A 17,350-nucleotide genomic window follows, 5' to 3' on the forward strand; every position below is an offset into this window, starting at 1 on the left:
ATTGTGACCACCAGGACACGCAGGCCCACTGCCAGCAGATTTATCAAAAATACTGAAATCCAAATCTTTGGGACAGCCTCCTGATCTTAAAATCGTTGCATTCATTTTTAAACACTGAAAAATAAATACATAAAACAGCTGCAGGCCTATTCCAGTCTATGCCCTGTGAGTTCGTGACCTCTCGTCTCGGTCACACAATTTCTAATCATCCCTGCCTCCTATTCTGTTTAGCAGCATGTGGAAGAACAGCTTCAGACCACTCAGTGGCCGTGCCTACCTGTTCAGTGGCCTGAGCAGTGAGAGCTGCCATCCAATCTTCAGTGACGGGTTGAGCGCTCCAGGTTTCAGCAAGGAACTGCTGAAAAGGTACCAAGGGCTCCTGCTCGCCTTCAGACTTGTCTGCGACCTCGGGTTGAGTAGCAGTAAATTTAGGAACCGGAACAGAGTCCATTCACCCTGAAGTTCCTCACAGGTTAATGCTTTGTCCGCAGTGGCCTGCTCAACCTTTCCCATCTCCTGAGGATCTCGGTAGAAGCAGAGATCAGGTGAGACCTCCCGCAGGTGCTCGTGGGAGAGGACGCCACGCGTGCGCAGAACTTCCCGGGCCAGCATCCAACACATCGCACTTGTGGAGAGAGCTCCCTCCCTGTTGCAGGGGATGGCTATATCCATATAGAGCGGAGGAGAGTCTGTGTTACACAGAGCGATGGTGGGCAGCATAACTTAGGATGGCTCCAGGAGACGCTGGTGGTCAGCCCTGGGATCAGTAACCATGGGAAGTCACAGCTCCCTGAAGGCTGCCTGGATCTGGTTAGAGAAGGTTCTGGGAGTGAAGTGGCCAGCAACAGGAGTGGCTCTAGAGGCAGCAGCAACCTTCCAGACAGCTCGCTTGCCAATATTCCTGGAGGATATGACACTGGTATCAGCTGGATTTTCAATGGCAACAATGGCATGAGCCGCCAGCAGAAGCTTCTCCCAGGTCCTCTTCATATTTATGATGTAGAGGCCATCACTTTTCTTTTTGTTCCATTTGGAAGTCAAGATAGGTGCCCCCTAAATGGATTCCTGCTACAAGGAATTTGAGGACATCCTCCTCCATCTGTAGGACATACAGTGCTCTGGACATTGTAAAAATTTCCAAGTTATGACGGGAACCCAGAACAATGTTGTTTGGACCCCTCTCTCTGGGTAGCCTAGAAAGGCTGACACCTTGTGAAGTAAATTCTGTCCTTTGGGTTCACAATATGACGAACCAGCGTATGAACTTGCATTTGTATTTGTCTTACAGAAATGTGAATGTAATGTTTCAATTCACCCGCACCGTCCTCTAAACTTCACTTACAATTGATCCTGGGAGGTTACTGTTTGGGGGTCTGGGATTTAGGACAGAGATTGCAACCACACAATAATAGGAAACAATCTCAAGAGGAAATAGTGCCTGTGATGCTGACTTCTTCAATACCGTGAACATCAGAGTCACCTAAGATTTTTCACAAAGGAGGATCACATTTTAAATCACCTGTCAGATATCTCTTTCCTAGGCAGAATACACCAATAAGGTTTCCTTATTTGGTACCATTTTTTCACCTTTATGCTGTTTGGCATATTCTCCTATGAGTCCGTTCAAGCTCTCTAAGTTTGTCAAAACCCGCATTTGACAAAATGCGGGACTGCTGCTAACTCTACAGAGTGACTACCTGGTACCACTTCCTCCAGGAAGGAAATAATATGCTTGCTTAAATCAAATATTGATGGTGGCAGTGGGGAAGCAAACATTATCAGTACTTTGTTAGCTCTGGCACTGGGTTATGATAGAATTTCGCCTAGTAAATGGACTGATGCTTGGTCCCCTACTGCAAAGGTGTTTCCACTCTCAGAAAACAGAAATTGGGGGAAACACACCCTCTACATAGAAATAGAAACAATGCTCTAATATTAAAGGGAAAGCACAGTGACAGAATCAGGAAGCAGCTCAGTGAAGCCATTACCATGCTTATTGCCATTTGAAGGCACAATGATTGAAGTTATTGTCTTAATGTAAGATTACTAAATAATGCATCCCATAAAGGAAAGACATTGTATTAGCCATAAAATGTGTGTAACTGCAACAGAATTCATACTTATTTAATGACACTTTAGAATCGGATGTTAATTAAAATGAAGCAGGAATTTTTAAAAGGCAAGAGAAATTCAAACACACCAGTATATAAATTGAAACATTCTCTTTGTTTTGCAAACACATAAAGAAGTAAGTTTCCCATATTGTTCTCTTTTGCTTTTGTTTCTTGTTGTTATTTTTCCCCCTCTTTTTGGCCCACTGGGACCACCGCAATCTTGACTCCTCAGTATTTCCACTTCTAATTGCTAGGAGGGTTCATTATCAACTGTCTAAAGTGCAATACATCAACCTTGCAAAGCTGAGTTACAAAAGACGTTCACACATCTGATGGGCTGCTGTGCTAAATACATCTTAATTTGTGCTGCATCTGCTGTTTTCTAATTTGTTTGTCATGCTGTGAATGCTGCAGACTTTATTAGAGCAGCTCCCTGATTTTTTTTTTTTTTGCTTTAAAAATGCATCAATTCTTCATTTAAAAAAAAAAATGGCTGTCTTCCATCATTGTTCATCTGTGTCTTGGAATGCCATAAACTCAATTCTGCTATGCACATATATGTATGAAAAAAATGCTGTGCATTTGACTATGTACATGTATTACGTTAGAATAAATGCACATATATTTGCATGTGCACCAAGCCAAATAGTTTAATCACAAAAAGCAAAACAAACTTTCTTCTGCAGTGACTGGATGCACAAAGTGACAAACACTCCAATCTCAGAACTCCGGTGGCGTAGATAAAAGTGTTTCAAGTCTCTGGGGTCTGGTTCGGGTTCCCTTGTTATGCAGAAGATGTGCATCAGGGTGGTACTCTCAGTTCAGACCTGACTACACAGCAGTGCAAATGGTAAACAAACATAACGCAATTCAGTATGATCCAGAGTAAAGCATTCTCACATGAGGGGAGTGTAAATTTGAGTGGGGAAAGAAAACAAATACCAGCATCTCAGGCCCATGCCTCACTCAAACTTTTCACAAAACACAGTGTCCAAGGTGAAGGAAGGGCCTGCTTCATGGTCAGTAACTTGTGCTGATCGCACAAGGCTTCATGCTGAGAGCTGAGTTTGGTTTAATGCTGTGCTATCACTGTTTAGATAGTTTGAATAAGTTATGAACAGGGGGCCCTCCATCCTCGTTTTGCACTGAACCCCACAAATCATGTAACCGGTCTTGGGTGCAGGATGTGTTGTAGGAACACTGATGGAACAGCTGAAGGATTTACTCTGCAGTATTTCAAGCTGTCAGTCCTTTTATCGTTAAGATCACAAAAAATACACCACTTGAAATGAAGAATAAAGGAAAGATAAAAGGAAACCGTGGAAAGAGAAGTAAGAAGGGAAAGAAAACCAAATAATATTTACTTTGTATTCATATAGTTTTGTGGGGCATGAGGGATGGAAGGCAGCCATTTCTAGGCAATAGTCCTTATTTCTGAGCGCAGAGCTTCTTTGAATGAAACTAATGAAAAGAAAATGCTTTCTGTCATCGATTTTGGTATCACTAGCCAAAGTGGCACTCAAAGTCAGTCTATAATCTTTTTCAGAAATTAAGCTAAATACAATTTTGTTTTTTGGTGTTTTTTTTTTTTTTTTGACAATTTCCCACCACCCCTGTCCCTTGCACATGCATACACATAATTCAAATTATTTCAGGAAACCTAAATAAAAACCAGGGAATAGAGAGAAGTTGGAAACCTCAGAGGGCTGTCTGTGACTCTTTTCCTGTCTCGGGCAGCTTATTTGGAGTAAGGCTATGAACTGAGAGGCAATGAGAAGCTGGCACAGGGGCTGGCACCTCTGTGTCTGCAGCCTGGAGATGGGAATGCAGAGAGGCAGGTCTTTGCCCTGGCTTCTGCCAGCTGCACACCCTTCCCAGAGGGAGACATGGACCCATTTACCTAATACCAATCAGTCTTCCGTGTCAACTTTTCCCAAGAACATGAAGAAGCGATGACCAAGGCAGGCATTATGCCTGCTGGAGTCACAGACAAACCAGGGCTTCCGTAAAGGATTATGTTGAATCAATAAGGCATACTGTTCAACCAGGGCTGAGAAAAACACCTCATAAAGTAACAGCATTTGTAAAGGTTAATCAATTCAGCTAATTGTAAATGCTCTCAATTGTCAGTCCCTAAGCAGTTCCCTTTCTTTGTAGCTAGTAATTCACTGTGGGATGCTGCAGCTCGAAAGCAGAAAGCAGAGAAAGTGGGGGAAGCAGTCAAATTTCTCATTACTCTCTCCATGTTGTGCTCTGTCGGTGTCTGTAAATGTCAATACATTTACCACAGGGAGAGAACCTTTTTTCCTTACTAGCCCTACTTGCCTCCTTCATTATATACAAAACAAAGCAAAGAGCCTAATTATCTTGGTCTAGGCAGATGGAAAGGAAATGAGGGTATTGATTTTGGGGAGCAATATCTTAAGGCAATACATATGACTAATAAGCCGGGTAGTTAAAGGAATGGTCTTTCATTGACAACTATAAGAAAAACACATCTTATTCACTGCCCAGAATTGACTCAGAAACAGAAACTCCTTCTGTCCTTCCCTCCCCACTGTCTCCATATCCCCAGTAAGACCAAAAGCAACGGGGAGGGTTTTTTTTTAAATGAGTGCCTGTGGAGATTTAAGAAGTAGAAACAAATCCTGTCAGGCAGAAAACAATGAGATAATTCTACCCTGAAATTATAACCAGACTCTGGCAGTGAAAGCAAACTACTAACTTTCATGAAATCAGACAACTCCTGTCTTCCCACTAGGCTTCATAGCCAGAGTAGGCCATACTTCCAGGCCAGTAGTGGGTGCTCCACTGCGGATGCAAAATGTAATTTGTTTTAGCAATGCTAGAAAAGTTCTAGAAAATGGTGATACAGGACAAATGATCAATTATTCTAGGAAAAGTCACTCTCGTTTTAAGATCTCAGATAGATCCTTTCTGTTCTTCACTGTGTGTGTGTATATATATATATATATATATATATATATATATATATATATGCTATCACATTTCAGAAAGTCTTATTTTCCTGCAGTTACAAACATTAATTTCTATATTTAGAAAAATAAAGGAAGATACCATTATTTTCAAAGAATATTCATATAAGCCAAAATGGAAATGAGAAGAACTATTTCAGATGTTTTGGGGTATGGTAATATTTGTAGCAACGTGAGTAATAATAACTAACACTCACCTGTTTATTATACCTTAGAATCCAATGATGTATATAATTTCCCATACTGAAACACGAACTGCTGAAACACGCAATTTCCCTTTATTTCATCTGCAATTTAATAAAATGTAAATATCTTTTCCTTAGAAGTAAGGTTGTGAGTACATTTGCAAATGTACAAAGTATCACAATATATTATAAATCCCAAACTTTCAACAATTTAACAAAAGAATATCCTTATCTTTTACGTATTTCAATTTAGTGTTATTAATCAAAGGCATTGTACAATTCTAGTTAAATATATGAGGCCTGTGTCCCCATCTCACAGTTTGATATTTCAGATGTTGAGTCAAAGTATACCACCATGTCGACCTGAACATGTCGACCTGAACAGCTTATCGAAAATAAGCTGAAGAAGATGTGGAAAGCAGGTGGTTGACAGCTGGCCCATCACAAGATATTTTATCCCCCAAATACAAAGTTGGACAATTAAGTTTGAGAACTCATCCTAGAAAAAGTGCTACACACTTCATTGTTGGATGTCACTATGGCCACCTTCAAAATACTCCCCTTGGGAAGCTATGCACCGATGCCAGTGCCTAGTCCACCCTTTAAAGCAATTCTGGAACTCATTTTCTGGAATGGCCATCAGAGCTGTCGTCGTATTACCCTTGATGTCCTGAATGTCACCAAAATGTCTTCCTTTCAATATTTCCTTTATCTTTGGGTAAAGAAAGAAGACACTGGGGGCCATATCAGGTGAGTAGGGAGGGTGTTCCAATACAATTATTTGTTTCATGGCTAAAAACTCCCTCACAACCAGTGCCATGTGAGCTGGTGCATTGTCGTGATGCAGGAGCCATGAATTGTTGGCGAAAAGTTTAGGTCGTCTAACTTTTTCACGCAGCCTTTTCAGCACTTCCAAATAGTAAACTCGGTTAACTGTTTGTCCAGTTGGTACAAATTCATAATGAATAATCCTTCTGATATCTAAAAGGGTTAGCTACATCATGCCAACAAGTTCGTGAACTTGACTGTCAGACCTTCGTATGTACGATAATTCTAGATCTGTAGGACGGTAGCATGTTTAAAATCAAATTAACTGGTGCATTGTAATAATAATGATGTACAATCAGAAAAAAAAATCTAAGTGCTTCTCTATAGTGAACAGAACCACTGGTTTACAAAAGGAATTCTCTTCTTAATGAAAGTAATTTCTTATCATTCATGAGTAGAATTTAAAACCTTCCCTGTTTACCATAGAAAAATGAGAAATCAGTCAGAATGTCCAGAAGCTCCCTGACTGACAAGACCTCTTCAACAATAAACTCTCTCTCACTCATTCAGTCTCTCCCCTTTCTCTCTCCCTGGCCCTGTCCCTTTCCCTTTCTCTGTCCTCTCTCCTCCTTCTTCTCTCTCTTTCTCTAAGATATAGTCCTTTCATTTACCAATGCCATTTTTCCATAATTTCAGGACAAATTTCCTGACATCTTTTAAAATGCTGAGAATCTACAGTGAAGTCCTCTAAATCCAATTTTTCACCTTAAAGGAACTGAAATACCTCTTAGAGTTTCAAGAACTATAGCCTCAGGCAAGCAGTGAGCAAACTTAACAAAACAACGCCCGCCCCCCCCCCCAACGCCACCGCCCCCAGGACCCCTATTATCTCATTTCATTTACTGGTTGTTCGTCAGCATTTGGTACCTTCATCTTCATATATATTCCTTTGGAGCCTCACCCTTTTATACATAATGTAATTTTCTTTCCAGCGGATAAATTTTTACATCAGTTTAATAATTTCTTGAAGTTATACTGGAGTATTGCTCAACTCGCTTCTAAATTAAAGCACTTATTAAAAAACTTTGAAGCACTCTCACCATTTTAAATCACTGTGCACATAGCAATTTAAAATTATGGGAGCAGTTTTATAAGCACTTGAATTTGGAGGTGATCAGAGACCTGAAAATGTGCAATATAGAGTAATTTAAAATTATTAGAGTACTTCACATTTTTTATAAGCTCTTCAGCTGGGAAGTGATCGGGTTCTAACATCTGAGCTTATGCAGTGCCAAGTGAAGTACTCCTCAGCCTGAGAAGATTCACTCTATTAAATCAAACTACTTTAATAATTTTAAAGTGATGTACAGTGAGCATGCTCAGATCTCCAAATTCACTTTTAAATTAAAAATATTTTTCACTTCCAACCTACAAAGACACTTATATGATAAAGCAGTAATTTATCCTCTCAGTTTTAAACATCAAACTGCCCTCTCTCTTTTAGAGTAGTTTTCTCTTGGTAAAAACAAATACCAAAATATTAAAAATATTTCTTCTTTTCCATTAAAAAAATAATAAAAGCATCATGCTATGAAAATTCAACAATCTAGTTACATTGGAAAATATTTCCATTTTAAAGTAAACTTTAGTGGATTGTATTATGGGATATAACACTTTTATACTAAAACAATGACAAACTAATATCTTGAAATGGTTTTTAAACGTAAACAAATAAGTAATCATCTTACCTAAGTATAACACCTAACCCACTGAAACATATGGATGATTCTTCACAATAGGGCAGCCGTCTTGCAATTTAAGAAAAGCCAAATATACCCTACTATGAATTCTGAAGAACACTGCTGACCTGAATGAATGCATGTCGTTCCAATAACATTCTCCCAACCTACCCCTGAGTTCAAAGAAAGGAAAACATAACAGCATGATACCTGCTACACTAAATGTACATTGGGCACACAGGGCTCTCAGATCATTCAAATTGGTTTATATGATTGTTTTGTTCTTGTGAAATCTCACCTACACTTTCTAGAAGGTAGAATTGTAGTCTGGATTACTTATTTCTATTAATAAGCAAGATTATTCACCTATTGAAAGGGACTCTAATCTCACAGTAGTATGATTCCATTTCTGATATGTTTAAATGTAGTTACTAAGAAACCGTTGATATTTATATCAGGAATGAGTGATTTACAAACTGATTTTGGTAGTTTTCTCACCCCACAGAAAGACAATTCAGATAAATAGATAGTCATCTATGAAACCATTTCGAAAGCTAAAAAAAAAAAAAAAAATGTTTTCTCTTTACTATCAAATGCCGAGAGGTTCCCTTTCTCGCCTTTCCCTTTTGTTCCCTTCTTTCTTCTCTTTCTCTCCCTCTTCCAGAGGGCCTATTCATCTGAATCCAAACTGTGGTCAAATTGGATCTACTGGAATGTAATCACTTAATCCCTCCTTGTTCTTTGATATACTTTGAATTTTTTCCTATAAGAGAATTGACCCTAACTAATATGTTTATAATCCACAAGTGAACGGAGTGTTCCCAATGGCAGAAAGTATGTTTTAACTGTTTGTTATGGCTCATCAGGGACTAAAGCTACAAAATACATGTACCGCTCTATTTAAATGTTCTTCTGCATTGTGACAAAAATGTCCAGAGCCACTTCATCTTACACTACAGATACTACCTGAAAACAAAAGTCTCCTCATACTGGGGCAGAGGTAGGATGGGAAGATGATGATAATGTCCTTAAAAAGTACTCTCAGAACAAGCTCTTTCATTGAGAGATATGCCAGGGACATCCTTAAAGAAGTAAACTTATTTTTGAGGGTTGTTGCAATGACATTAAAAACTTCATTTCAAATGCCAGCCCCTGAACACTAAAGATGAAATCGGGAAATATGGCTCTATATTCCTTTATAGGAAGAAAATAGGATTCTGCAGTCTGGATTATAATCCAATTATAAATTCACTGAAGGCAAGATGTACATATTGCCCAAATTCTCTGAATCTTCCCACAGAGAAATACATGGATGCAGTAAACCTCCAGTGTCTCAGTGATGATGACAATAATGGATTCAGTGGATTTTTCATATTAAAATACCCGTCTGTATACAGAAATCAGGGATATTACTTCTATGAAGATGTTTCTGAAATTAACCTATGATATAGGTTCTGTTCTAAGTAGTATATTAACAACTTTCAGAACTTATACATACCTGCTTCTATAGAAAAGCATTTTGAATTCTGTGGGATTTGCATTGGTGTTTATATTATGCCCAAACTGCCTGTTGTATATATTATTTTGGGGGAAAAGAAATGTTCTGGAAGAAGACCAAAAGAAAGCTATCCTGGCAATAGAAATTAAGAGTATTTAGATGGTTTGCAGGCACTCAGTGGGATCAATTATTTGGCTATAGGGTCAGGAGAGTATACATCTACCCAAGAAATTCAGTGGTGATAATGTAAAACCTTCTGTATATTCTTGTCTGCAAACTAAAATTGTCTTTCAAGAAACTAAAAAAATCTGAGTAAGTAATCATTAACCAAAAGTTATAAAGGAATGGTGAATTAGTATGTGCCTGAATTGAGGGAGCGATTTGGGTATAAACAGTAGAAGAAATCACAAGGGCTTCTCTAAGGATTCTTATATGTGGGAGAGAGAAGATAGCTAAAGGAACCTTTAAGAATTTCTTTTCTGTAGTATGTGAGCTGACAGGAAGCCTCTAAACAAAATTTTTGCTATAATGAGTAAGTAAAAAGTAAGCCAGGCAATTATGATACAATGAGTGTGAAAATCAATGTAGATATTTCACAGTGGCTATTAGATAGAAAGCAAAAATGTACTTTTAAGACTAATATGAAGAAAAGAATTTAGATGAACATATAATACTCGTACACTCGGACTATGCAAACATAATGAAGTATGACCTGCCTGGGACATTTGTCAATGGTTGTACTCAGGATCTGTCACTGTATTTCACTGTAGTAATCACTGCTTTTTGGATCCCTGTATAAAAGGTAAGAGAAGCAATATTGGATGATACCAATCTATGTACGAGTCTCATGTGTACAACACTAACTTGAGGACTGAAAACAGGGAGGTAACACTCAAAACCCTTTGCACATACACTCACAGACCAATGTGTATTTCTCAAACAAAATTTTTTAATTCCTTTGTATTTTCCTGCAGCAGTACTTACACCCATTCACATATGTGTAGTTAATGTTATTTTAAGTGAGAGCTTTGCTAAATAAACAAAAATTTCATTAACGTGGCCATGTTAGGTAAATTTTTGCCAAATAATATAAAATGCCCTTTAATTTCTAGTGCTTACTGCATGAGTTAATCCATTTAAGTGAGAGAACATGTTTTGTCAGATTGTGTGAGTCTGACAATTTTTTGAACCAAATCAAGCCTTTTGAGGATTGAATTCCATTTGCTTCAGGGGGAAAAAAGTGACTTTCTGGTTCAAAGGAAAAATGCTTAGAAGCCATATTTGAAAGGCTCATAAGGGGTCTTACACATCAAATAGCTCTTAGAAAACAACATTCTGATGAGTCAAGTGTAAATTAATTAGAAACATACAGATTGCTTTTTCCCTGGCTATCCACATGGGTTTCAAAGTTGAAGAAAGAGTATTTGACAAAATATGTTTGGAGTTTTCTTGACCCAAAAGCATAGTAAAGTAGTTCAAGATGTATGTTTCCGTGAAACAAAGATACTTGTTTTCTGGCCGTGATCTTCCCAAATAGCTAACGAATGCCTGTGCAAAATGTAAGGGCTCATGCAGGTACTCCATTTTGAGTCCATCAAGTTTATCTCAAAGAGGATTTTTCCCAGCAAAAAAGATAATTAAGTCATTATAAATGAATTCAAGCTTTGCAGTGCTTCTAAAAGGGAAGACACAAGTGAAATAAGCATTAAGACACGTTCACTGCAATTTTATCCTATATCAAGAGTTGAAGTAGGACACCATTTACCTGTAGATTCCTGAAAAGCTAAGACTGCAGACCTAGGATTAGCATTTCTATGACGCTCCCCAGATAATATTGGATTATAAGATCTTGGTCCAGGTACTTTGGTTATATATCCATGAAGGGCTTATATCCAATTAGTAGGAAACTACAACAGGTCAGAAAAACTACAGCAAATGAGCAATTGTGGAAATGTATGCAGAAAGTAGTTCCCTAGTACCATCACTAGAGAAAGTACTTTAAAATGTTATCATTAGCAAATATTTATGGCAAACCAGTTGGTTTTTATGGTGCTGAAAATTAATGCTATTAGAATTCCTTGAGTAAATATCTTCAAACTTATCACTAAGAAAAAAAGAAAAGAATAGAAAAAGAAAGAGATAATAAAAGAGGCTTTAAAAATATAAAACACTACCTTTTATGTTTTTTGCTAAGTGATTTATGTTTTCTTAATTATATTTCCAGCTGGCTAAAATAAAATTAGGGTGTCCTTTTTAAGTTAACTACACACAGGCAAAGCACCAAGCCCATCCAGGAAGAGAAGTAGCCAAGCTCAGCTACTTCCAAACTGTTTAATTCTGACTCTAATATGAAGATTAGTTGGTTCATATTTTCTTTTTTTAATTAAATTTATTGGGGTGACAATGCTTAGTAAAATTACATAGGTTTCAAGTGTACAATTCTATACTATATCATCTATATATCACATTGTATGCTCACCACTATTTATCATAATGAAGTGGGTTTTTTTAATTTTTCTCCCTTGGTCCTTAGAAACTTAGAACTCTCTCGAATGATAACAAACTTTTGAAGAATTCTGAAGTTGGTTTTGTATCAAAACTATGCTCTCACAGCCTCATATAATTGATAGGGTGGCTCAAGAAAAGAGTTATCACTAAGCTGAACTAGTTGGGATAAGCTAGTTCCTGGGAGCCACTTAAATAGAAAAGCCTCCAAAAGATTTATATATATATATATATATATATATATATATATATATATATATATATACATATATATATGTGTGTGTGTATATATATATATATCTACCTTTTGAAGTTGATTTGGAGTACCATTTCTCCAGTTAACATGTTTGGCTTGCTGCATTCCAGGAGAAACTTGGCAGCTCAGCTACATTTAAGATGTAACATCAGTTCTATATTCAGTCAGCCTTTTCACGCATCTATTCTCTTGGCATTTCATTGCTATTAAGTTTCAGTTTTGGTTGTGGGAGATTTGGAAGAGAGAAATAACAATGGATGAGTGTTTGTTTTCCTGTGTGTGTTCAAATAGATATATTCCATCACACAGCCTTCCCTCAGAGAAAAACAAATTTAGTATTACACAGCCAGATATTTTTCAAGAAATATTTGTTGATGATGATTGCCCCTCTGCAGGACACATATAAAGGATCATGCCATTTGTGATCCAGATTTAGTAGTGCATTGGACTAAAAGGCCAATGGACTAAAATGGCCAATTGGACTAAAAGGCCAATTCATTTTTCTTTTCATCCTAAATTGTCTCTTCCTTTTGCTAAAATATTTCCTTTGCTCTTCAATGCATTTCAAAGTTACATTAACTCTCCAAAGCTTAAGGTAAAAAATTAGTATCAACCAGTTCCCAATTTGCTAACTGGCTATCTTTGAAGCACTGACTACTATGTTAAGTAGATAGATTTGAATCAGAACGAACTCTCCCCCAGAAGTCCATAAATGCATCACACATTTGCTGTAGAGTATAAAACTTACTAATTTGGTCGGTCACATACGCATTTGGACAACTAGCTCCTGTCAAAAAGTCCACTCTGTCCTCCAGCTAAGGATACAGGATCAACTTCTGCTTGGACACATTCTCTGTAACTACTTAAGAGATGAATTTTCTTAGTCCATATCTCCCAAATGATGCCCTGCCATAACAGAAGTGTCATAGAGTTTATTCAAATATGTTTGTTTCGTAAAAGGTTTCTGTGGCTAATGAAGTTAAAGAAACTTTGGACTAAACATAGTTAAGCAGGTTTCTGTCATCTGGGATTTTCAGGAGTTTTAATGTGGGACATCCTCTAGGAATCTCCAAGTGGGGCTGTCATGTACAAGGTTCTTTTGACTTAGGAGATTTCAGAACCTCTGATCAGGGCTCTACAGGACCCTACATGTCCCTAAAACAGCACATAGGTCATATTCTTGCTATTCCTTGTTTGACTGTCTTCAGCTGGTGGTGGGGGCAGTGAGGTAAGAGGATCCCTGTCCACAAAGACCTGGGGTACCGCTTTCCAACTGGAATCTTTGCTACCGTGTTTCCCTGAAAATAAGACCGGGTCTTATATTAATTTTTGCTCCAAAAGACGCATTAAGGCTTATGTACAGGGGATGTCATCCTGAAAAATCATGCTAGGGCTTATTTTTCGGTTAGGTCTTATTTTCAGGGAAACATGGTATTTGTTTTTATACGTAAGTCATTCATAAGTTGGGGACTGACAGGATCCTCTTTTATTGGGCACTTCTTAATGCATGGACCTATGAATTAATGCCAAAAAAAAAAAAAATGAGAGGAATAACTGTTACACAATCCGGCCAATACAATTCTGTTGATTTAAAAGTAGGATTAGATCCATTGCAGAGAATACTATCAGCCGTGCAGTAAGTAGACATTAATATTATTCCAAACACATAGAAGCTACATGAGACATGACTAAAACATAACCAAAACAATCAATCTTTTAAGAGTAACACTGTTTATAGAAAACAAAAATATTTGAGTGAAAAGGAAAAAAAAGAAACCTGGTTTACAATAGATCTTTGTATTCATAAGGGGCTTTACATATTTCATACTAGACTTTGTAGACTATGCAGTATGGTCACAGAGTGAAACTCCAACGCACTGGATTGCAGCAGCCAGGAAAACATGGTAGGGACTTACATATAGTAAGAAGTCTATAGAGTCAATTATTTCTGCAAAGCAGAGCCATTATTGCAGTTCATACATCCCGGGAAGTGATTTCCTTTCTGCCCAAAAGTCAATGATTATAAAATCCACTCCTTGCTTCCATGCAACTCTTCAGGAGGCAGCTGTCTGAGTACACCACAGGCAGATGGAGAGGAGGCAAGTTGGGGCATTTTGCAGATTACGCAAACCAAAGGATGGCAGATTGCCACCTGAGAAGACAGCATTTTCAGATAAAAGGCCTGAAATATTTTTGCATTGCTAGAGCAGTTCTGTTTTCAAGAAGCAACTATTCCAACACAGATCAAAATGATTCACAAAGAGCCTAAAGAGAAAGCAGAAGAAGGGTTACGGTCACGGTCACGTAGCTCCAAACAGGACCAGGGGAAAAAACACTTACTACAGAAAAACCAATTCTGCCAGTTCTTTAATGAGAGATTTTGAGCATAATCTAAATCAATGGTCCTCAAACTATTTAGTCCCAGGAACCCTTCACCTCTTAAAAATGATTAAGGATCCCAGAAAACTTGTGTTTATGTGGGTTGTATTTACCAATGTTTACTGTATTAGAAATTAAAAGTGAGATATTTTTTAGATACACACACAAATGTATTGAGAAGAGTGACATTGTTTTAAATCTGCAGCTCATGATGCTTAATAAAAGACAGCTAGATCCTCTTATCTGCTTCGGAATCTAGTCCCCTGCAGTGCCATGTAGCCCCCGGAAAATGCAACTGTACTTTCAGAAAGAAACGGATTGAAACGGCAAACAAGGTCTTAGTAATATCAGGAGAAAAGTTCGACCTTGCAGACATCCTGAAGGGTGATGAGCATCCAGAGGAGGGCCCGAACTAGATTTTGAGAACCAATGAACTAAAAATATTGTATGTCCAACATATTTACAGATATTTACATATATCATTATACTGCATGTAGATATAGATTTCTCGGGCTAACTACTTACTAATCTGTAGGTAGAACGTTTCATAGTGTAAGTTCAAATATTCTAAACTGTTCATTTCTTGCAACTGTATAAAGCCTGTGATAGACATTGCAAGCCAGAATGGCAATAAACAGGTCACATACAAAACGGAGACAGAACAAGATGCATTTCTGACTGTCAGTACTAAACATTATAGGTTCACATGTGGTACTATTGTGTCCTAATAATGAGGTAGATGGAGTGAACATTACTCTATTTTATAGATGAAGAAAGTGCACAGAGAGGGGGTAAGTGACTTATCCAAGTACCATAACTAATTCGTGACAGAGCTGGGACTGGTTCCAGCCCAGTGCTGCTTTGGGCTGATCACTGGGCCAACACACGATGCCAAAACACATGGTTGAAAACTGAAAATTATTGCTGGGGTTTATGTTGCCTGATTTGTTTCTTTATAATTTTTCACTTACTCTGCCAAATAGCTGTTTTGGTAGATATGTGGTTGCTGCTTTGATATTAGTTTGCTAAATATTCTGTTTTAATATTTTGAAAATGTGTAATTACTCCCTCTAACCTTAATTTTCCTTACATGTAAAGTTTGGATCAAAATACCATGAAGGCTCCAGCAACAACGACATCTTTATAACTAATAAAACGAGGCATATCAGAATCCAGAAATTATTAATAATGATTTTTTTAAAAAATGGTCCCTTCAAATTGGACAAATATATAAGGGCCATTTGTGGATTGCTCCAGGGTGGTAGATGGTACTGGAATTTTTTGGAAGCCAGGGGCTGGGATGCTTGAAACCCTGAGACATATGAAGAATACTAGCCAATAAAGTCTTGTCCCCATGTCCCCACAGGAGTCTGAAACATCACACAAGACAGCCACATAAGTGAAAATCTTGTTTACAATTTTCTAAACCTAGATACTAGCTAGCTGTGTTCCACATATAAATGCAAAGTATTTTGTCAGAGTTTTAAGATGTATAGATTTTTCCAAAAACGCAGCTACCATATAAAGGAAGATTGTATTTTGTTTTGTCTGGAAGTTTACCAAGAATGGCCCCGATTCAGAAAAATATGTTGTGGTACTGATGTTGCCACAGCAGTCCACATTCATAGCTGATATAGTCATAGTAATTCTACACATCCGTGTGAGTATCCCACTACTTCAACAGACCCAGTACAGAGATAAATAAGCATTTACACATATATAGAAATATTTGACTATAAATAGCTTTCCAATATTTCTCCTTTATATTATAAAGATGTTTTAATCAGTATTTTCATTGGTGATGTGTACATAGATTATATTGCATGTGCTTTTCATGGAAGGACAGTGCAGAGATATTCCCCAATATATTTTTTAAATAGTGTGCCTGATAAGATCAAGAACCACTGGGTTAACTTCCCTCAGAAATTCCAATTTTTTCTTTTCTCAAAAATTTACTTTTAGAGTCAGGATTAATAAATATTTCTCAAATTTCAATCCCTTGTGCAAACTTTTTTATGGTTACTCCCTTGGTGGTAATAAAACAGTGTGAAAACAGCTTGCAATGCATTTGACTGAAGGGTTTGATACAGTGGGTTTTGTGGGGGAAGAAATGGGATGATATCTTGGATCGGCTTCAGAAGAACTCATAAAAGCTATATTTGGTTACCTAAACCGTTCAGCCTACGTTCATCTGCTGCCAAAAACCCACAACTGCCTCCACCACCACTACCGGCACCATCACCAAGTACACACTTGAAAGTACACAAAGTTCCCTTTGCTCTATCTACCAACATAGAGAGAAAAGATGTAGTTTACAGCATTATTGATTAAAGGAGGGAAGCTACAACTTCTGCTTCTACCCAAAGCTTTGCAATGCATGCCATAGGTTCTACAAGGGAGTATTCTTTTCAATCATGAATAACCTCCATTTATAGTTAAATGTCGAAAATAATTTCAGCAACAAATGTGTGCCATCTACCTAAATTAGATAAAAGTAATTGAAAGTTTTAAAATCCCAGTGAAGTTTTATTCAATGTGTCCTACACAACAAATAATTATGATGTTTATTTCACTACCTGTACATAAAGATTTTCCTGGGCTGCTTTCCTGAGCCATGCACTTATGGTAAGATGTATTTCTCACACGCTCTGCAATCTGAGACATATTTTTTTAAAATTGCAGATAAAATGACTTTTCTTAATCACGTCATTTTTCCCCTCTGGAAGACACTACCTTTTTTACTTACTGTTTTAAAAACTGCCCAAATCAATACAACTTTCATGGTTGAGTACTAGCCTATTTGATTATGTTAGACGAATATGTACAGTGCTAGGAATAGCGTTTACTTCTCTGGCTCTATTAGTTTTGCAGTAATGGTTCATTAACAGCATACACCATTAATTCAGAGTA

The 17,350-nt window shown here is 37.5% G+C and overlaps 1 pseudogene; it reads right to left on the reverse strand.

Moving 5' to 3' along the window:
• Positions 1-205: 205 nt before the first annotated feature.
• On the reverse strand, positions 206-1,126 carry LOC117024637 (40S ribosomal protein SA-like; annotated as a pseudogene).
• Positions 1,127-17,350: the final 16,224 nt, after the last annotated feature.

Source organism: Rhinolophus ferrumequinum, chromosome 7 (assembly GCF_004115265.2).
Source record: "Rhinolophus ferrumequinum isolate MPI-CBG mRhiFer1 chromosome 7, mRhiFer1_v1.p, whole genome shotgun sequence".
NCBI lineage: Eukaryota > Metazoa > Chordata > Mammalia > Chiroptera > Rhinolophidae > Rhinolophus > Rhinolophus ferrumequinum.